The sequence below is a fragment of the Crocodylus siamensis genome, chromosome 10 (assembly GCF_052110815.1).
Source record: "Crocodylus siamensis isolate JL-2025a chromosome 10, ASM5211081v1, whole genome shotgun sequence".
Taxonomy (NCBI): Eukaryota; Metazoa; Chordata; order Crocodylia; family Crocodylidae; genus Crocodylus; species Crocodylus siamensis.
The window spans coordinates 8,684,865-8,707,671 of NC_143404.1; the positions used below are offsets into that span (position 1 = coordinate 8,684,865).

Below are 22,807 nucleotides of genomic sequence, written 5' to 3' on the forward strand. Positions count from 1 at the left end.
CATAGTGCCCATATATAAGAAAGGGAAGGAGGAGGATCCAGGGAACTCCAGACCAGTCAGCCTCACATCAGTCTCTGGAAAAATCGTGGAGCAGATCCTTAAAACTTTTCTAAGCACTTGGAGAAGGAGAAGGTGATCAGGAACAGTCAGCATGGATTCAACAAGGGCAAGTCATGCTTTACCAACCTGATTGCCTTCTGTGATGAGATGACTGACTCTGTGGATATGGGGAGACCAGTGGATATGGTATACCTTGATTTTAGCAAGGCTTTTGATATGGTCTCCCACAACATTGTCACAGACAAGCTAAGGAAGTACAAGCTAGATAAATGGACTGTAGGGTGGTTAGAAAACTGGCTGAAGCATCAGGCTCAGAGGGTAGTAATCAATGGCTCAATGTCTAGTTGGCTGCCAATATCAGGTGGAGTGTCCCAGGGGTCAGTCCTGGGGCCAGTTTTGTTCAATGTCTTCAGTGACCTGGAAGATGGCATAGAGTGCACTCTCAGCAAGTTTGTAGGTGACACCGAGCTGGGGGAAGTAGTAGATACACTGGAGGGTAGGGCTAGGATTCAGAGGGACCTAGGCAAATTGGAGGATTGGGCCAAAAGAAATGTCATAAGGTTCAACAAGGACAAGTGCAAAGTCCTACACTTAGGACAGAACAATCCCATACACCGGTACAGGCTGGGGGCTGACTGGCTGGGCAGCAGCTCTGCAGAAAAGGACCTGGGGGTTACAGTGGAGCTGAATATGAGCCAGCAGTGTGCCCTTATTACCAAAAAGGCTAATGACATGCTGGGCTGTGTTGCCAGTAGATCAAGGGAAGTGATTTTCCTCCTCTGTTCAGCACTGGTGAGACCACATCTGGAGTACTGTATTCAGTTTTGGGCCCCCCACTACCGAAAGGATTTGGCCAAATTAGAGACAGTGCAGCGGAGGGCAAAAAAATGGTTCAGGGGCAGGGGCACATGACTTCTGAGGATAGGTTGAGGGAACTGAGCATATTTATTGTAGGAAAGAGGAGACTGAGGGGGACTTAATAGCAGCCTTCAATTACCTGAAGAGGAGTTGCAAAGAGGACGGAGCTAGACTGCTCTCAGTGGTGGCAGATGACAGAACAAGGAGCAGTGGTCTCAAGTTGCAGCAAGGGAAGGTTAGGTTAGATATTAGGACTAATTTTCTCACGAGGAAGGTAGTAAAATACTCTAACTGGTTATCCAGAGAGGTGGTGGAAGCTCCATTCTTGGAGGTTTTCAAAACCCAGCTAGACAAAGCTTTGGCTAGATGATGTAGTTGGGAATGGTCCTGCTTTGAGCCATGGGTTGGACTCAGTGACCTCCTGAGGTCCCTTCCAGACCTAATTTTCTATGATTCTATGACCTGTCCTTACTGCCAAGCTGTGCAACCTTGAGTTTTTTGATGACGTTATTATTTTTCTGCAAGGTACTTAGTACAGATCACAAATAGTGACTGTTCAGAATGCAGATGGAGAAAGATAATATGGAAAAATCAAAAAGAGGTGGTGACTTTGTATGATGAATTTTCAAAGGAATTTGACGGGGGATCCTAGGCTTCCTGGAATAAACTGGTCTTGAAAAGGGATTGGAATGAGGATAAGTTTGGAATTGGTTCACTGTGATTGAAAAGTCATTCCAAACATAGGGCAAGCATTAAAACCAATACATAAAGATTCATAGGTTGTAAGGGGCTGGAAGGGACCTTCCAAGATCATCGGGTCCAGCCCCCCTGCACCAGGCAGGAAAGACAACTGGGGTCAAGTGACCCCAGCGAGGTGACCATCCAGTCTCCTCTACGATGACTGGCAAAGGCAGGAAAAAGGGCCAAAGAGGACATGGTTGAGAGAGAAAAATTAGAAGAAAAAACTGAAAGCAGAGTTCCCTAGGACCCCTATGGTTAAACTTGATGCAAAGTGAGATAAAAGCATACTGTGGATCTGCTTCTTGAGAGAAGAAGAGAATTATGCAGAGGCTGAAGGTCAATCACACTTTTAAGATATAGATAACAGGATACACAGTACCTCTTGAGTTCTTGATTGCTCCCTTCTCTTCTCTGTTTTATCCTGCAGTGGCACCCGATTTGTCTCTTGTCCATAATTACAAACAGGATTTTTTTTCACTATCTTAAGCTGTGTTTCATGCCTGGCTTTATTTTCAAACTGACCTAATTTCCCTTCCAACTCCTCCTCCTTTTTGACGTCCTGTAGCTGAGGAATGGAAAGAAGATGATCAGGGAGGTTGCACAGAGGGCAGACAGATTCCTCTTAGACTGTGGCTTTGGGTGCCAAAGGCTTGACCTTTAGACATGCACTTGTGTGCTGAGCAATGCAAACAACCAAGCAGTTCATGAGAGTGCACATGTATCGTGGTGGCAAGTAGCTGTACTTTGAAAGGACATCCCAATGCTATACTGAGATTGGGGCTGAATATGAAAAAAAACAGGCCATTCTGGCTTTGAATCTCATATGGAACCCGCACTATAGAGACGTGCTGGATTCAGTGTTTTGAAGTCGCGTGGATTTAACATTTAAATCTCGACTCTGCTCCAGTTTTCCTCTAAAAAATGTTAAATAGGTCATCACTACCAGAAGGCACCATGGAAATGCACTTTCATTGTACCATTTACTGTATTTCTATTTTTTTTTTTAATACAGACACACAAGAATATCTCCCCATTAGAAACCCTGCAAAGAGCATCAATATACCTACAGTCTTCATAGAAGTAGCCAGTGTTTTTTTCCCCCCTCTTAGTTGCGTTTGGTCTGCTATTGTTTCCTTAATTCGCCATCCACATCAACTCATAATGGGCTCTCTTCAGTACTATTTTCTAGTAAAAGATCATTCTCCAAGGCATTTTGTAAGTGTCTTCAAGGTGTCCTACAGATAATTCAGATAAACTGGCACAAATCTACACAGCTAATGCTATCTCTTCAAAAGAGTTCCAGGGCTGAAAAAAGGGAATATGCCGAAGGTCAGAAGATATCTCTGAGTATCAAAAGCCCTATTCTGATTTCTTCACTCAGTCACCGATTCTCATTTTTTATAAATTCTCTACCAAAATTATGTCTGCAAAAGGAATATGTTAAGAGATCCTCACATGCTCTTTCTACACCCTGGCAAACGTGCACGTCCTCTGGAACTGTTTGAAGGTTCTGAAATGACATCACAAGGACAGCGTTCTCTTCCCCCGACAAGCATTTAATTACGAGTTTTTGTGTGCATCTGAATTTATCAGAAGGCAGTCCTCAGTAGATGTTCATACCACATGCATGAGGTTTCCACATGCAACTGTATGGCCAACTGAATAGGTACATTTTGTCGCCTAACACATTAGTATTTCAAAGCTTTATTCTGACGTACAGATCTGATTCAACCGACATGCGTGCTGATCTCAGTCAGGATAAACACCAATGTAGTCAACTGAATTACACTGGCATAAAACTCATATGGGAAGTTAGGCCTACATATTAGAAGATACAGAAGTGAAACTGCTTCACTTTTTGCACCCAGGTCTGTAAATTTTTGTGCCCTTAAAGTGTATGGATTAGATGCTACTAGAAACAAGGGAATAGTTCTAAAAATTCTGCTTCTTTAGTTAATATCCATCCAAGGACTCCACTCTCCAAAGTCTGCTGAAGAGTTTGTTTCCTATTTTTCTGTCCACAGTTCAGAATATTAGAAGGAATGAATGACTATCAGTAAGTGCACCTACACGTGCAATTAATGTGAATAAACTCTGGTGCCGTTTATGCCGTAGTTTATTGCTCCCAGGTGCAGCTGCTTCATGTGCGCCTGGGACCAGAGCAGGTTGAGTTGGGGCAGAGTAGCCCTCGCTGGTAGGGAGATTTTGGGGTCAGCCTGCCAGCCCAGCAATAAGCCATCCCAGAGCTGCTCCACCCTGGCTCAACATGCTGCAGAGGGGCTGGCTGGGGCATGAGGGCCCAGTGTAGGGCTAGAGCACCTTTGTGCCCAAGCCAGCCCAGTCACTGTCTACACATGTCAGTGTGGTGGAGTAAATTACTCTGCTGTAGGACAATACTTTTCCCAGACACTACTATTCTAGGGTGGAGTTAATTAGTCTACTGTGTCCTAATAGCATTGCACATGTAGATGGTGACACTTTACAGCAGAGCTAATAAGTCAACTCCACAATAAAGTGCATGTGCAGATGCCGCGGGTGTCTGTCAGTTTCTCAACATTATTTTTATATGGATTTTCAAAATTGCCTAAGGAACTTCTGAAATTTCCACATTCAATGCCAAGGAAAATCAAGCAAATAAAGAAAGGAATGACTCGCACAGAGCAAAAAAAGATGACTGGGTATGTCTGTATTTAAGGAAGTCTGAAAGTTTCATATTTGACTTGAATATATTAATGAGAATCTCATCGGTAGGGACCTACCTAAATCACAGTTTCATGATTTTCATGGAAACGGCAAAAGATGGTGATCCCTGCGATCACCACAAAAAATGGCATTGACTGTGATTTCCCAGGAAATCAACCGGAAAAAAAAACTTTATAAAAATACAATGCTGGCTTCCTGGTCCTCATTGCTGCTGGAGGGGAAGGTGCTGGCTGGCTAGGTGGCACGAATGGCAGCTGGCAGTAAAAATGGCAGCCTTCCCTCTCCCCCCCGTCCCTCTTCCCCAGAGGGACTCTCCACCAGTCAGTGCCGAGGGCCAGGGCCACCACAAAATGACTGCAAAATTGGCTTTGCAGGCTGATACCATGCTGTAAAAATTGCTTTCTCTTGCCACAAGTTAGGTAGATCCCTACTCAACAGAAGTACAGCCCGTATCCTGAAATCATACGTTTAAATGTATTTTAAAAAATAATCCCAACTGTGCTAAGCAGCATCAAGTCACTTGATTTATGTCTAAGCTATAAAACAATTTGTCAACCTTTCTTGTTTATAATTGTGTAGGAATTCACATTGTTTCCATAGCAATTACCAAATAATCTTGACCAATATAATGCTTTTCATTCAACAACAGCAACGGTCTTATTTTTTAGTGTTTTTCTGCCATATATCTTCAAAATCTTAAAGGAGAACAGTCCCAACATTCCTGATGGGGGAACTGAGGCATCTCAATATTTTTCTATATTTCTACAGTATTACCCAGGCAAGAATGAGGGTGATAGACTCTTTCCTTCATTAAATAGAGAATAAGCTTTGGGGAGAGTACTTCTCCCTGCAGCCCATTTGTCACTCCATGATATGCAATGAGTTGAACTTCAATTCGCCCTCATCTCATCATGAAAAGGGGCTGCTAGCTCTGGTAGTGTCCACTCCTTGCTGTAAGAAATTATGGCTACTTGTAGAGCGCTGGTTGTGCTGGGAGTGCTAAGGCTTCACACGCCCTTTCTCCGTCCTTAAGCAGCAGCCATCAATTAGCTCTTAGTGGGTGCATCAACATGAGATGCATTAAGCACAGTAACACACATGTAGACATGACCTGGCATTAAGTTTAGTGTTGGGAAGGGAGAGGGGAGGATGGGGGCATGTGTTGTGAGGGCAACAAAGATTTTTTGATTGTATATTTGCCTGGCATGAGAGTCGTGCTGGGGGTGGGCACGGGGTAAGGAATCTGTGGGCAGCGGGGGTAAGGGACAGGTGTCAGCAGGGAGGGCTGAGTGCACGCCAGTGTCCTGGTGCCCCAGATGGCCAGAGCTGGTGAAGCAGGTTAGGGAAGGTGGACTGAGTCATGCAAAAAGCATCCACCCACTACTCTGTCCTGCTGAAGCAGGTGCTGCCCGCAGTGCTGGCTGGCATGGCAGGCCCAGGGGTGGTGTGGGGTAATGGCAGGCCCAGAAGTGGCCTCCTGGAGACCCTTGTCAGTGTGGCTGGTGGCAGTGGCTGCGCAGTGGTGGGGGCCCCTAGGAGGGCAAGCAGTGAGCAGGCAGGTGGTCACTGCATATGGGGGAGCCAGGCAGGGCAAGATGGCCATGCACCAGGCAACCAATGTCTGTGGTGCACCAGCAGGGTGACCAAAGTGGCCAGCAGGATTGGGGGACTCTGTCCCTCACTGCCAAGGCCAGGGGCTGGGGCAAGAACAAAGCTTCCATGTGCTACCACTATGCATGTCACACTGCTTGTCTGCGCACTGGAACTGGCTGCCAAGACGGCACAAAGCAGGGCTGTGTTTTAAAGATGGCTGCCAGGTTTTGGCTGGAACTCCCCCTGGTGGCCACAGGGGTGCATGGCAGGGCTAGAGAGACCTAAATTTAGTGCCAGTTCTCTGCATGTGTGGACACCTGCTTAAAATTGCTGACTGTACATTAAGCTAATGTGCAGTAAACATAGTCACAACTAATTGCACGTGTAGATTCTCCCAGTATCTCTTCGCCCAACTGCAGGCAGATAACAGATATGGTTGGACTGCTCTGAAGTGGGCCTATTCACAGCTCTCCTTCCTCCACAGCAAATATGATCATGAGTGCCAAGTACAGCATGAGACTATAATACAATCTCAGCATATATAGCAAAATACTTAAAAGAAGGATCTCCTCTCAGACAAAGGGCCTGGCCTTGGAAACCTTCCACCAAACCCAGTGGATTTTATACATGTCAGTGGGGTTACAAGACCAACCTGGAGCCTTCCATTGACTTACAGAGTAAGGGCTGCAGGAATTGGTTCATGTTACTTAGTGGTACAACTCTGATACCATACAAAAGCAACAACAGCTAATTAAAAATCCCAGCTTAGAAATCACAGGAATCTTTCAGGGTCAGAGGACGTTTCTTTTTGAGGGGTAAGTGCTAAATTTATTACGCAGAAAGAAAAAAAATCTCCATCTGCAGTTACACCTGTCAAAAGCATCCTCACTTTTTTTCCCTCCCTGTCATCCTCGTCAGTGTGTCTGTTTATTATCACAGCAGTGACTTATGTCCACTGAAGATATTCTACTACATTTTCTAGCCGTGAGTATATTTGCCGGAAGCTATGTTGGATGGGCCAGTCAGGCAAGCTGTTGGGAGAGGGGAAGAGAACTCTCACATTCTTATCTTGGGAAATTAGAGTTCATATCTTTTTAAGGCGTCCTAATTCTGAGAGCTCATTCTCAGATGGTTTGAATAGCCACTGCCCCAACGACTACGAATGTATGTCTATTTAATATTTAATTACCTTGTAGAAAACGAGTTCATTTCTTTCTAAGGTAGGAGCTTACCAAATCATTTTTGTCTGCACTAGTGATTTTTGGCCTTTCGCTAGGAAATCGCCGCAAGACCTGAAGACGGGTGTTTTGTGCCCAAAAGTTTGTCTAAAATCTGCCGTTGGTCCAATAAAAGATGGCACCATGGAAATCCTTGCCTCTTGCATATTTCCAGGCCCATCATGGCTACAATCTTATTCTTTGAACTTACACTTTAGCACGTTATTAGAATTTAAAAATACCTCCTTATGGAAGCAATTTGATTCTTCCTGTCGAGGTTTTCAGATGTCCCCTAGCTGACATTGACAAGCGTGTCTGTTCACACAAGTCTGGAAAGAAGAGACTCTTTCCTGGCACACAACTAATTTTATCCTTCTACTGCTGCTTATAATACACTGAAAAGCTGTTAACATTTCCCTCGCTAACACCGTTGTCTAGTCTTAGCCGAGAAGTCTCAGTTTCAAGGCTGTTATTAGAATAAGCATGATGTGTTGAGCAGGAAAAATAAGCAAGCAAAAAAGCTGATGGAAATTTCCCAGTTGAGCGCAAGGTTTCATGCACAATTAACTATTAAGGCTCAGATAGCTCCCCAGGTAGGAAGACGAATGGATATAGCAGGAGTTTCCTACAGCAGAGGTCCTTCTATACTGGTTTATTACATTTCGTTTATTGGATTTGGGTGACAGAGGATCACAAGCTGTTTGTTTGCTAGATTTAAATCCGAGATAAACCACAAATGTCCTTTGCTGTGCAGTGGACATGAATTTGCCTAAAACGGACAAGCATGGATATTTTCCAACAGGCCACTAGGGGGTAGAGTGATTCAGTGCTAGTTCACTCTGCTAGAACCATATATAAAAACTACCTTTAGTGCTTGCTTTTTCTAATTAGCAAAATCCAAGCTATTTTGCTTGTAGATAAAATCATTCAGACTTTATCCAGGCAAAAATCCTATTTACCTAGGAGTAGTTATGGAGGCTAATTGCATTCTGTCGCTCTAAATACCCGTTCTATGAGTAAATTGTCCTCTGCCTTGTCAGAGCTTCTGGATTCGGCCCAGAGGGAATACGGCGACAGAAACAATATATTTGCATTAAACTAACACAGAAATTATCTTGAAATGGATAGTTTTGATGGAGCAGCTATTTTAAAGATGTATTTCAGTGAAATTGCTCTTCAAATGCATTAGGAATCAAGGAGCTGAATTCTCTAAGTACATTATAATTGCCTGAATGTAATCTATAATTATAATATTTAATTGTGCTTATGAAGCCAAAAATCTGCCTTCAAACATAGGCATGCAATTCCACTGACTTCAATGAGTACTGTATGCACAGACCCTACAAAATGAAGTGATATTAAGGCAAATGCAAATGGATGGAAAGTTGTTCTTATTTAAACATTAGTGCAAAGCTAAAAGCATACTAAAAATGTCATTTTCCTTATAGTCTCCACCTTCTAGTCCTCAGTCAAACAAAGCTTCCAATGAACTCAACACTTGGTATGATTTAAACACTAAGCTGATTTAATAAGGGCTAAATAGACAACGAACACTGGCTACTGGGGTAAGTAGCCTAAAATGCGCCAAACAGAGAGGCAATACAGGTTGGGGAGAGGAAGGTGGGGAGGCTGAATATCAACGCGTATCTCTAGTAACACGGCTGGGCAGCAGTTCTGTAGAAAAGGACCTGGGGGTTACAGTGGACAATAAGCTGAATATGAACCAACAGTGTGCCCTTGTTGCCAAGAAAACTAACAGCATCCTGGGCTGCATTGGTAGATGTGTTGCCAGTAGGTCCAGGGAAGTGATTGTTCCCTTCTATTCAGCACTGGTGAGGCCACATCTGGAGTCCTGTGTCCAGTTTCAGCTCCTCCCCCCATGGAAAGGATGTAGACAGATTGGAGAAAGTACAGCTGTGGGCAACAAAAATGGTGAGGCAGTTGGGGGCACATGACTTCTGAGCAGAGGTTGAGGGAACTGGGTTTATTTAGTCTGGAGAAGAGGAGACTGAAGGCGGATTTAATAGCAGCCTTCAACTACCTGAAGTGGGTTCCAATGAGGAGGGAGCTGGACTGCTCTCGGTGGTGGCAGGTGACAGACCAAGGAGCAATGGGCTCAAGTTGCAGCAAGGGAAGTTTAGGTTAGATATTAGGAAGATTTTTTTTCCATGAGGAGGGTAGTAAAACACTGGAACAGATTACCCAGAGAGGTGGCAGAAGCTCCATCCGTGGAGGTTTTTAAGACCTGAGTACACCAAGCCTTGGCTGGAATGGTCTAGTTGGGGCTGGTCCTGCTTTGAGCAGGGGTTTGGACTAGGTGACCTCCTGAGGTCCCTTCCAGCCCTCATTTTCTCTGATTCCATGCCACAAATTTGGAGAATATGTCAGTCCATGGATAAAGGACCCACAACCCTGAATAAATTGAGTGGGAGGTTCTTCTTTGAAGGGTTGCCACTGATGTCATACCCTTTCCAATCAATGGAAGAAACCAAAAATCAACACCTGGAGTTATCCACGCATCATAATAGATTTTTTTCTTTGGACCATTTCCACAAACCAAAGAAAAGCTGAGATAAATTTGCCTGGATCAGAGAGGGAAGGACAGTTCATGTGACAGGGAGCAGCAGGGCAGAGCTGTCCATGAGGAGCTCCAGGAGCATGCAGAAAGACCACTGCACTTCCCACAGTTCCCCAGGCCTGCAGTGAGCACAGTCTATGGCGCTCATTTAAAGCAAACACACAAAGAAAAAACACATATTTCAACTTTAAAGCCCAGGTATGTCATGCCATGACTGAAGCTCTCCAGCTGATGTAAAAGCCCTCTGAGGTCCAATGTAATTTAAAGCAACCCTGGGGCTACTTTAAGTTAAGATGAGAAACGAATCATCCCCCTGCAGCCCTAGGGAGTAGGAGAGAGGACAGCCTTAAGGCCCCGTGTCAAGGACTGATCTTTAATGCACAGGCAAACAAAGCAGCCACGGGATCTGTGTGGAGGAGCTTGCACACAACCGGAGCAGTTTAGCTTTCAGCATGACCAGGAGGTAGGGAGCAGGGTAGGGCACCAGGGCTAGCCATTAATCCTTTCCAGAGACGGCACGGGATCTTGGGCTTCCAAATGGGACAGTGAACTGTGATGAGCAGAATGGCAACGTTACTTCTGCAGGATGCCTTCTCCTAGCGGTGCAGTTAACCCTTATAAGCAGAATTTGAACAAAAGCCCTTGTCAGAAAGCCAGTTTCACCATCTGCTGGCCAAGAAGTCAGGAGGATGTTGCCAAATGGGTTTTAGCAACGCCTTTAAAACATAGGGTCAATTGCCAGAAAAGTCCAGGTTGGAAACTGCTGTTCTCTAAGAATAACCATGAAAGAATCCCATCAGATGAAAATAGACCGTGGCAATATTCCCCTTGGGTCATAAACAAGGAAGGAAGCCTTGGAACTACACAAAACAGATCTCAGCCACGCCTTATAAGGGGATTTTTGAAAGCCTTATCTTATAAAACTGTTTAAAAAAATAAATAAATAAATTATACCACGTAACTCTTTGGGGTTATAGAAAGAGATTAGGTTTTCCTCTGATTTCAGATTAAAAAATAGTTGTAATAATCTATTTTCCCTTTTTTTTTTTAATTTAAAAAGTGTAAATTCCTAAATCTTGGATTATTTTCTGCATTAAAATATCAACTTGTACATACTGCGATATTTAATTGTCAAATGTAATTGAGTGGAACAGCTCCTTGGACAATAAGTTAAAAAGAAATATTCAGAAATTACTTTGAGCAACAGAGCAATACAGAAGAAGATCTAGGAGAAGCACTCAAATAAAATTTGATCTATTTACTGAAATTCCAAAGCATTAAGGCACAGATATAATTTTGAATAGAATGTGATATTTATTCACCCTATTTATCCTAGATGCTGCCTTGCAGTAAAATGTATTTTATTATAATGTGATTTCTCAGCTGCATCAGTAAGATATTTAGACAGCTAATGAAGTGTTCAAGGCTGGAAAAAAAACTGCCTCATTGAAATGCATTACCATAAAGATTTTGCTGGAGCTAATTGCTGTCAAGGCTGCTTATGCATATGTCTTAGTTTAATTTCACCAAATGACAGAGCTAATAGTGGTTGCAAGCAAACGTGAAAAATCATCAAAGGAAAATAAAGGTCTTTCAGCCCTTATCATTGCAGTTCAGTCAGCATGTTCAGCTCTGACATGTGCACTGTGTCCCTGGAAGATGTAGTTCTCTATAGCACGAAGTTCGAGAGCCCTGTCCAACATCTCCAGTGTGGAAAAACATCTACACAATTTACCCAAGTTTTCTCCATTACAGTCTCCCTGGTGTGGACTTGTCAAGAATGATATGAGGTTCAAGCAGGTAATTTTTTAAGGTCAAAATGTGACAATTACCTGCCCAGAAAAAGCATACCTGGTGATTGAACGAGCAAGATTAAGGAGAAAGGCATCGAAATTTAGGCTGAATCTATGTACCTGAAGATCTAAGCTTACATTCAAGTAGCAATGGACAAGCTCATTTTGCCTGATCTCAAACCCTGTCTGATATAGTCGGTTTGAAAGCTGAAATCCAAAACTAAGTTTATGGAGGGTCTGTTTCTACCAGGAAAGACCAGAGAACATGGGTAAGAAAAAATCCAGTGAAAAGCCAAGGCAAGAATAGTTAGCCAAAAAAGCAAAGGGAAAATGCATGTAAAGAAAATGCATTATCGGAAGCGCAGCAGGACAGCTCTAAACTCAGGACAGCCACCATGCACGGAGCGGGGCAGGCTGCTGCTGTTTCAACTGCAGTGGCAGCTTTTTTTGCACCCTCCAAAAAGGCAGAGCTTGTTTGCCCCTATTAGTTACACTGCTGGGCATCATGGACAGGAAAAGTCTAATGAAATATGGGTGATTTTAGCAGACAGCCCAGAGTAAGTGTCAGCGCAGGGGCTCCCAAAGGATAACTAGAAGGTGCTGTGTCTCAGGTAGCCTAATGCCTTCCAAGATTCCCTGGTTGCACTGATATGGGAGCACTGTTTTATACCTGTTTAAAGGAGGTACAACCTCCATTGTCCTTTGAGTGATTATCCTTAGCTTCCCTGTTGCTCTCCTGCAGCAGCACCTGGGGATCCATGCGCTCCTACAGCCCTGGGCTCATATCCTGTCTGACGTAGGCCTCATAACGGGGACGAGGGGATCCTTATGCTCCCCTAGATTCTCGGACAGACCTCAAGAGGCCTCAGCTCTATATGCTCCACATACCAGCCAGTCTTTTCAATAGCTTTTTGGTGGCGGACGTTTCTTTCACCTGTGGCAGACAGGCATAGCTAGAAAATCCAGGGGATCTGATTTTAAAGGGAAATCTCATTGTGAGGCCATACAGACAGTGTGCCAGGAGGGAAAGGGAAGGACCCGGTGAGCTCAGTACGGGCTTATGAACCCACAAAATAGTCAAGATGACTTCCCAAAAAACTCCAATTACCTGGGGTCCACTTCATCCATTCTTGCTTTTTAGAAAATCAGGTACTACAGGTTGTATCTAAAACACTCTGTGCCAATGTCCTTGTGCCTAATTCAAAGGCATAATCGTGATTGTCCAGGTAGGTTATAAAATTCACTGATAGCTAAGAGGTGAAATCACTAAAAAATAAAACTTGATTAGGAGAGAGAGAGCAGGACAGAGGGAGAGAGAGAGAGAAAGGTTATGTTTGTTCAAAGGCTTTCAGAAACAAGTGGCACCAGCCACAAGTGTGGGAAAGACTGCTGCCAAGCCTGCAAGCACAACATATATTATGGGCATAAAGTAAAACTAATCAGGACTCATAGTAGAGATGATATTTTTTATTAGACCAGCAAGATTTTTGCAAAAAAAATTTGCTTTAATTGCAAATTTTCAGGCACAAACACCCTTCATCAGGCATTGGAGAAAAGATTGTAAAAGTTCTGCTAGGTAGAAATGAAAGTTCCTATTTTATAGGATTTCACAGAGGAGTCAATAGATGGAAAAAGCCTCTGGGCAGTTGGTTCGTAGCTGGTATGGAGCCTCTCACCTCCTGTGAGGATCTGTGATGATGCAGATTACCTTGAAACAAAGGCAAGAGCAGGATCTCAGGTTTCAGGTGGTCACAGTTGCTTCCTGCTTGGGAAAATATGAAGATTTCATTTTAAAAAATCAGCTAAAATTCAATATCTCCCATGTATCAGGTATCCAGGTTGTAGCCATATCGGTCTAGAGGAAAAGGCAATCAGGACTCGTAGCAGAGATGATATCTTTTATTAGACCAACAAGTTTTTTGCAAAAAAAATTTCTTTAATGTAAAGCTTTGCAATCATTGCTATTAACAGATTCAACAAGAAGTAACTTCAGAATTTCCTGTGTGCATTCATGTGTCTCGCAGAGGTGCTCTCACCAGGTACACATATTATGTTTTTACTGGTACTGTACAAGCGATCGGAAACCAGTCTATACTCATGACAGAACAGAAGGTTGCACACAAAACCAGTCTCTACCTGTAACAGAACAGAAGTTCAGGCCACATAAACTGATCTAAAAATGGTGGAACGCTATCTAAGTTTTGCTCCCCCTGCCCCCAGCAGAGGGCGAACGTGTGCTCTGTTCGCTACTGATCGAAACTACACCACTTACAGAAAACCCTGTAACTTGGATCAATTCCACCTCGGGCTTTTTGAGTGTCTGCACCTAGCCTCAGTGAGTTAATTTGTGGTGTTTTTTGCAAGCAGACTGCCATTCAGATACTACCTGGTGAATGCAGCCTAAATGATCTGTCTGCAATACCTTTCTGCACCAATGCTTGCAAGTGTTTGTTTTCCCTTATATGAGTCTGCTTCTGCTTCTGCTTTAACTTATATATTGCCATTGGGCTCTAGGGGAACACGTCCTTGCTTTTAAGGCAGATTTTGGTCATCCCCTTGATATAACAACTCAGCTACCTCCTGCTGGGGTTTATAACTTTGAACCTGTATTTATACTAAGACAATGATGACCATCTTACTAAGGAGTCTGGATGGGCTGCTGTGCCAAGCTTGTTACCTACGAGGTTAAGTATTCATCATGACATAACAGATAGTGTGGACTGTTAATAGCCCAATTCACAATTTAGTGAGAAATTAAACAATTACCTCTTATGAAATACATTTGGCGCAATGGAAAGAAGGAAAGGGTTTTCAGCCAAACAAAAATGAGCTGAAACAGCTATGCCAGCAAATCTCTGCAGTGTAGTAGGTCAAGCCTGGTGTGTAACGCACCTGAAATCAGAGGGGCTTTTCTTTTGAGGGAAGTCTTGCAAAATGCAACCCAGATCATGGGGAAGTCAAGGATGACAAGCTTCCAATGATAGGTAAAACTCTTTTAGAGTTACAAGTACCACTCCAGACAGACTAACCTCACAACCACTTATCATCTGTGTTCATTGTGACTTCAGTGTGGATCACCAGTAATTGAATTTAGAATAGTCTGGTTTAAAAATGAATCTCCACCCATTCTTGATTTAATGCACAATGGAAATGTCTTTTGGAAATCCAGTGGAGCTTTCACCTGATAATTTTTCAATTACTCTGGGTGCGTCTACACGTAAATTAATGCACTGTAGTTACAGAGCATTAAGTTTAGTACTTGCATGACCAAGTACTAAATCAATGCACAGTAACTCATGCTACTGCATAGTAGCACCAACACATGGCTTTTTAGTGATGCTAACTGTGCATCAGCCTAATACTACTGCACAGTAGCATATTAGCACAGGTTTTACCCTGTGTGCTACTGCACAGTGTTATTAGGCTACTGCACAGTTAGCAGCTCCTGCAGATGCACCCCTTGTGTACACAGCTGCTAGCATATGAGCAATGGTACTGGGCTTTCATGGTGAGGAGCTGTCAGCTAGATTGGGAGCTTGGTCTGAGCCCACATACTACATAGCATCAGGATCTATATACCTCCTGAAACAGGAGACCTGCAAAATTTGGGATTGGTCATCCAGCTTGTTCTTGAAGAAAGGTAATGATCACTAAGTTCAATAAACACAGGTATTCATGAATGAGAAGAACTGTACCCTTTAATTGGTGGAGCAGTATGCAACATCTAGAGCCTTTCCATGTCTTTCTGATGGACGAACAACTACCTACCTAACTACCTAACAAGGTAGCTGCTGCTTGAGGGACCATCTCCCAATTCCCAACCCCTTAGTCTCTTGTTAGGCCGCATTTTTAAATTATGACTTCTATCACTACAAACCCTATCCTAGGAAAGGAGCAATTGGAAAGGAACTCCATGAGGGGATCCTTATACAATGGATTTTGTCATAGGAAAGGCCTTCAGAACTTGGCCCTGTGTTTGTATAAAATATTGTATAACAAAATTTCTCATCATCATCAGTTTTGAATAGGGCAGCTGTACATTACACTTCTGCTATGCCATTCTTCAGTCTTTAAAAGGTGCAGGCCTTCTCTGGTGCCTTCTGCAACAGATTGTTATTGCATCAGACAGACCTGTATGGAGAGCTGTTCACTGACTCCAGTGATGGTATAGTTGATTCAAATGAACCCAAGTAGTTTTGATTAAGAACTTCATACAGCATCTACTTCAAGTGCCTTTTTTGTTTGAAAACCTTCAAGCTTCTCGTTATCATAAGGTTTGTTTGTTTTAATGCACAGAAATGGGAATTTCCATAAAATAACGCTGGGGGGCACAAAACCGTGTCAAAGAACATTAATGTTCAAAGCAAATATAAAAAGAAAAAGCAAAATACATTTGGGAACATTTTGGACCACGTGCTATATTGTTTTATGTTGTGCATACAGCTATAACATCCACACATTATAAAAGGATAGGGCAGCAGACTGAAAATATGTCTTTTATATTCAAATACAGTAATAATCTAAGAGCCAACTATTGCAAGATTATCACACTCATTGTCTAGTAATAGTTATTGTGTTTAAAAAGTCCACACAAGGTTTTATTTTAAAAGTTGGCAAATATAGTGTTTTGTCTAACTTCTGCTCAGCATTTCAGCAAAAAAAGGAGAGAAACAAAAGAGCAAGTATACAATCTGAAGATTAAGGTGGTAATGTGTGCTGGTCTGAAATCAGGCTGAAGACAGGGCAGGGTGGTTGCTTAGAGATTAATTGGTTCAGATGATGCCATCTGAAGACAAACCAGAGTTCAACTGCATCTGATAAAGTAGGTTGTTGTCCATGAAAGCTTATGTCCCTGGACCAGAGAAGAAGTAGAAATGGAAGTGAAGGGCAATACATGATGTTTAAAAAGAGAAGGTTACTGGGAGATCTGGACGTGAATTAATGCAATGTATCTGTGTCAAGCCAGGTCATGGCTGGGCAGGTCTAGGGGTCACCCAGGTCAGAAGAAGCAACCAAGATCCAAGGGGAGTGTGCACAGTCTGAGTGTGGGGCAGCCTGGAAGCCAGAACATCCTCCTAGGGAACCGAGTCACAGCTCCAGGGGCTTGGGCAGAGTGGGGGGTCAGAAAGCTAGCTAGTTGGATATCTACAAGACCAAACCAGAGTCATGCTAGGGAGCCAAAAGGCCAGGCTAAACTGGGGGGTCTGTGGCTAAGCTAAGTGAGGTAGCCAGCGAATCCATCAGAGAGTCAGTAAAGACTCAAGCCAAACGTGAGACAGCAGAAGTACAAATGAGGCCTTGTTGTCCAGACACTTCGTCTTCCAGATCACGGGTTTTTATAGGAAGGGGTAATGGGTCAGCTGACCCTGGCTGGCCATTCTGGTTGCAAGGAGTGGATGGGAAACTAGGCCCAGATATTGGGTTCTGACCACCTATATCCACCCCAGTGCTCAGCTAAGGTGGTGACAGCCGAGGATGAGCAGCCATGCCAGGCACGTTGCAGCCCAAGGTTCAAGGCTATGGCATGAGAGTCTGGTGTTAGCTATGGATATACTTGTCTGCCTCTTTTGTATGCCTTATTTTGCTCATAGGTGATCAGACCCAGCAAGTAGCTCTGTCTTTTCTCACCAAGGTGTAATAGACTGCTTTTTATTTCCAGGAACAGCTTGGAAACAAGGAACCCTGTACTCACCATGTTGGCTGTCATCCTGCAACACTCACACAAATGTTTAAAAGTCCCAGTGGTTCATGGGACTCTAGTCCCAAAGTGCCCTGTTCCTGTTCCGGTGAAGAAGAGGAACTTGCATTCTGCAGTGCCTGTTACCAACCAGCCTGTCTCTGGACCGCTGGACAAAAGGCTGCATCTGAGCCTCACCACCAACAGCCAATGCAGTGTTGTGACACCATGGGATACATGCGCCTCTACAGTGAGTGAGTTTACCAGCTACTTGAGCTGTTTTGCTTGTTGCCATTGATCCAGCAGCCCAATAGGCAGGTGCTCCGGTTTCAGAAGTCGTGGTATCCATGTTGCAAAATTTAAACTTTCCTTTCTCGACCAGCCAAAGGAAGGAGCAGAAAATACAAAACACAATTATGGAAGTGGGTAGATGGTCCAGAGAGCTCTGTGAGCTCATGGCAAGACGGTTTCTCTCTTAGAGCATCCCACGGTTAGACGCATGGGAGAACAAAAGGCAGCTGCAACACCAACACTGCACAGTGGGCACGTATTGTTATAACTGACTCAGACATCAAATGCCCTCCCCACCACCAGCATTTTTCTTCTATTGCCAATTAATCCAGAAGGCCAATAGAAGGACAGCAAATAACCGACCCCGGCGCCAGCACATATTGTGCCTTTCAAACCACTTTGGCTTCATTATCTTCAATTTACCGTATGACAGTTACATGACTGAGAATTTATCGAGGAAGCTCATGGAGAGTCTGGCCATTTAAATCACTCTGTTGCAAAGACAACTAGAGGAACAACAAAGAAGCAATAGCAGCAAGAGAATTTCACTTCATTAGAATCTGAATGATATGTTCCAGCAGCTCCTTGGCTTGGAATAGTATTATCACCTTCCCCCAGGTTGCTTGGTCTTGTAGATCTATTTCCTAGTAGGGAAGTCAGGGATGTGGTGTTCTCTTTTTTTAGTGTAACTGGGATCTACCTAAGTCACTGTGAGATGATGGGTTTTCCGTGGCTCGCTCCCAGCACGCAGAGCTGATTTCATGGGCATTTTGCAGCGGTCCCACCCCTTGTCACTAATTGGTGGAGCGTATCTTAATTCCGACTAAGTCACTATCGTTTTTTGGGGGGGTTGGTTTCACAGGAAATCACAACCAATGCTGGATTTCCTAGCGATTGTGGACAATGCTGTTTTTCATGATTTCTGCAAAATCTGCAAAACCGTAATTTAGGTAAGTCCCTATTTAACACTAACACCACACGAACAATCCCTGCTTCCAGGAATTGCAGTCTGATGCCCATTGTCCAAGAAGTAACTGTATACCAAGCACTGGCTCCAAGGAGGGAGACTGAGGTAGAGAGCAAACTCTCTGAAGGCACAGCCTTGCCTTTTACTTCCCACACCAGGCAGTCCCATGAAAACATGCCACACATACCAAACCCCACAAACTACCCCACGCAGTTGAAGCCATGTAGCTGCATTCAACTCAGAACAATACCCAAGCTAATTAGCTGGCCAGGAGGTCACGTGTGTGGAGCAGCACGGCACTGCCTGGCATGGGAAGTGACGGGTACAGATGGGCCCTGATACAGCTTTCACCAGAAGATGCGGCATCACAAAAACCAAGCAGCATTTTCTCAATGACCATACACTGCCCACACACAAAGAAAGAGAACGTGTTAGTAAGTCAAGCAGTGCTCCCCGGTGACTCCTGTCATAACCGTACACTAGAACAGGCAGTAATTTATTCACAGGGTAATAGGTGGGGCTGTTAACATTTCCACTGAAGAGGTTGCCCAAGATTTTCCATTGTTAGATCCTGTTCCTGCTTGTCATCTTGCCAAACATTAACCATCTGGTCTGAAGGTTTCCATGCTGGTATCTGTCTCGCACTGAGTTATTTTGGAAACTTGCAGCCTAAACAGTTCGCCCATCTCCAAGCACAGCAGTGGGGGAAAGACATTGTTTTGTCCATGTTAAAAAATTTTAATGGCTTTTTTTGTGTGTGTGTGTGTGAAAAACTCCAGCCCAACTTTCCCCTCCGCAGGGGTTGCATGTTTGTTGGGAAAGTATCTTCGGTCGTCCCTATGAAAAAAAACCCAAATGTAGCCAAATAATGTCTTTTAAAAATTAGTGTGCATCTGCTTAGTAGAGATGTCTCAGATTTTAGCTGTACCATGCCTTGAAGGTTTCCTCCTCACTGGGCAATTCAGCAAAAGATCTGAAAAGGATTGCAGCTACCTTTCAGGACTGCTGATCTGAAAAGGATCGTAGGGCAAAATGAGCACCTTTGGGTCCAGATGCCTGAGTAGAGACCAGACAGCTCTTGTATTCTCTCCTGTGTTTTCAGTGGCATTGGGACTGGGCAAAATTTGTAGGAGGGACATGCTAGATTCACAAGCAGAGGGGACAAGTGATAGCAGAAGTGCTAAATAAAGGATGAGAGGGGTCTCTTGTGAAGAGCAGCAACCCTTAAGGTTTTAGGACCATGCAGACCTCTGTGGTATATGAGTCTTGGATGATAAATGGCTGGCTTTGATAGGCAGTGCATGCAAAGCCCAGCAAATATGACTGCAAATTATTGCAGGGACAGGTTGGTTTGATTTTTATCAAGAGGGAAAGGAAATTGTCTATAATGCAACAGGACAGGAGGCTGAGAGGTTGCATATACACTGTCTACTGTAGTAATAGTAGGCATCTGTCTGTCTCACAAGACAATGGAATTACGCCGAGTGAGACAGTTTGCTGAATGTAATCCTCACTTGAGATAAAGCAAAGCTTCTGTGGCCTCTCCAGGGTGCAAAAGTGTATTGCAATCAGAAAGGGGCACATGCCAGCAAAAACAGGAGGCTAGAGAGAGGGAAGAAATGAGGAAAAGAGATTTTGAAAACCACTTGAGAAGGAAAAAGGATGATATTTCCTCTTCAGGAACAGGTAAGAGCAAGAAGGTCCCGGGTAATGTGGGGCCCTTGCAGGACGCCATGGGAAACTTGGTCGTCACACCAGATGGCAAAGCTAACATGTTTAACGATTTCTTTGCCTCCGTCTTCCTACATAGGGACCAGAACAGCCACCTCCCTGCTGGGCCCCCCTCGGGCCCTGGGGGAGGCACACCTGGGCCACGGGTTAGTGAGGATTTAGTTAGGGAGCTTCTGGAGGGACTGGACGTATTCAAGTCAGCCGGCCCGGGCTATCTCCACCCTAGAGTTCTAAAGGAACTGGCCGAGATCATTGCAGGACCCCTGGCACAACTTTATGAGCACTCGTGGTGCTCTGGTGAGGTACCGGAGGATTGGAAGAGGGCCAACGTGGTCCCCATCTTCAAAAAAGGCAGGAAGGAGGACCCGGGAAACTATAGGCCAGTTAGTCTTACCTCGATCCTAGGCAAGCTGTTCGAGAAAATTATGCTGGCACACATCCAGGAGGGGCCAGCAGGGGACTGCATGCTTAGGGGCTACCAACATGGGTTCATCAGTGGCAGGTCCTGTCAGACCAACCTGGTGGCCTTTTACGATCAGATCACCAGATCATTAGATGCGGGGGTAGCAGTGGATATAGTCTTCCTGGACTTCCGGAAGGCTTTTGACACTGTCTCTCACCCCGTTCTCATTAAGAAACTGTGGGGCTGTGGTGTCGACACCCACACAGTCAAATGGGTCGCCAACTGGCTGGAGGGCCGCACCCAGAGGGTGGTAGTGGATGGGTCCTTCTCAATCTGGAAGGACGTGGGCAGTGGGGTCCCCCAGGGCTCAGTCCTCGGGCCCGCACTGTTTAACATCTTCATCAGTGATTTGGATGAGGGGGTAACAAGCACCTATTCAAATTTGCTGATGACACTAAGATGTGGGGGGATGTGAGCACATTGGAAGGATGCAACAGGCTACAATCAGACCTAGACAGGTTACAAGGGTGGGCGGATGAGAATACGATGGGTTTCAACACAGACAAGTACAAGGTGATGCACCTGGGGAGGAGCAACCAGCACCATACCTACAGGTTAGGGAACTCCCTTCTTGTCAGCACGGAGGTGGAAAGGGATCTGGGGGTCATCATTGACTCCAAGATGAACATGGGACAGCAGCGTGGGGATGCAATCAGGAAGGCCAACCGCACCTTGTCATGCATCCACAGATGCATCTCGAGCAGGTCCAAAGAGGTGATCCTCCCCCTCTATGTGGCACTGGTCAGGCCACAGCTGGAGTACTGTGTCCAGTTCTGGGCGCCGCACTTCAAGAGGGATGTGGACAGCATGGAGATGGTCCAGAGGAGGCCACTCGTATGATCAGGGCACAGCAGGGCAGGCCCTATGAGGAGAGGCTACGGTACCCGAACCTGTTCAGCCTCCAAAAGAGAAGGCTGAGGGGGGATCTTGTGGCCTGTTATAAACTAGTCAGGGGGGACCAGCAGGCATTGGGGGAGTCACTGTTCCCCTGAGCACCGCCAGGAGTGACCAAGAATAACGGTCACAAGCTGGCAGAGGGTAGGTTTAGGTTAGATATCAGGAGGCACGACTTCACAGTCAGGGCGGCTAGGGTCTGGAACCAGCTTCCAAGAGAAGTGGTGCAGGTGCCTACCCTGGGGGTGTTTAAGAGGAGGTTGGATGCACATCTTGCTGGGGTTGTTTGACCCCAGTACTCTCTCCTGCCATGGCAGGGGGTTGGACTAGATGATCTGCTCAGCTCCCTTCCGACCCTAGAAACTATAAAACTATGAATTAGGCAAGGGAATGGTGATAAGACACAGACCCACAGGTTACAACACGGCAGCAGTTTCTCTAATTCTCTTTCTCCCATCTCTTTAATGGAGCATGCGTTTGTGGCTAATCGTTGCGGCCTTGTGGTCACTATACATCTTGTGCTGGATCCTAGCCTTCTGTCTTCCTGGGCTCCCAACAGGCTGCTTTTCCAGTAATGACCAAGAGAACATTTAGCTCCCAAAAAAGCAGGGGAGGAAACAGAAGTGACAATTTTGATCCCATCTAGCCACAGAAAGCAGTTAGAATCGTGACCAAACACAAGTGCATGGCAGCAGACCGCTTCATAAAATAGCTGATCAGGTGAAAATCTGTCCCCTCATTGCGTGAGGGTTCAGATGAAGATGTTTCAAAACAGAGCAACTTCTGTAACTTCTGTCTGCACTGCCTGACAGATGTTTTCAGAATGGGCGGGGGGAAAGGGAGTGGAGGGAGTTCGGTCTGGGGGGTTTTCACCCCATGCTGGGAGTTTTTGAGCCGACTTGGAGGGTGTGGGGGGGCTCCAATGCATCCACTGCACCCTTCAGCAGGGGATGAAATCCCACCCCCTCCACCCCTGCCAAATGAACTCCCTCCACTCTGTTTTCTCCTTCCCATTCTGAAACGCGGACAGGCTGGAAGATAGGAAGGTCCACTGATCGGAGAAACTGGCTGCAGGCTCCAGCAGCTAGATTCCCATCCCCGTGGAGCCAACAGAGAACTTCTGTTTGTTGCAGGGGGTTGTTGCAACGCAGAATGTTTCCTGCAAAGCGTTCTCGGTTACAGCGGGGAGCTGCACTTCTGTCTGTGCCCGAGATCTAACAGGATTCTGCAACTGTGTGCTC

The 22,807-nt window shown here is 44.9% G+C and overlaps 1 protein-coding gene across 1 annotated transcript in view; it reads right to left on the minus strand.

Moving 5' to 3' along the window:
- SLC25A48 (solute carrier family 25 member 48) overlaps positions 1 to 22,807 on the minus strand; it is a 148,131-nt gene that overhangs the window by 74,097 nt on the left and 51,227 nt on the right. The gene's annotated exons all lie outside the window — the stretch shown is intronic.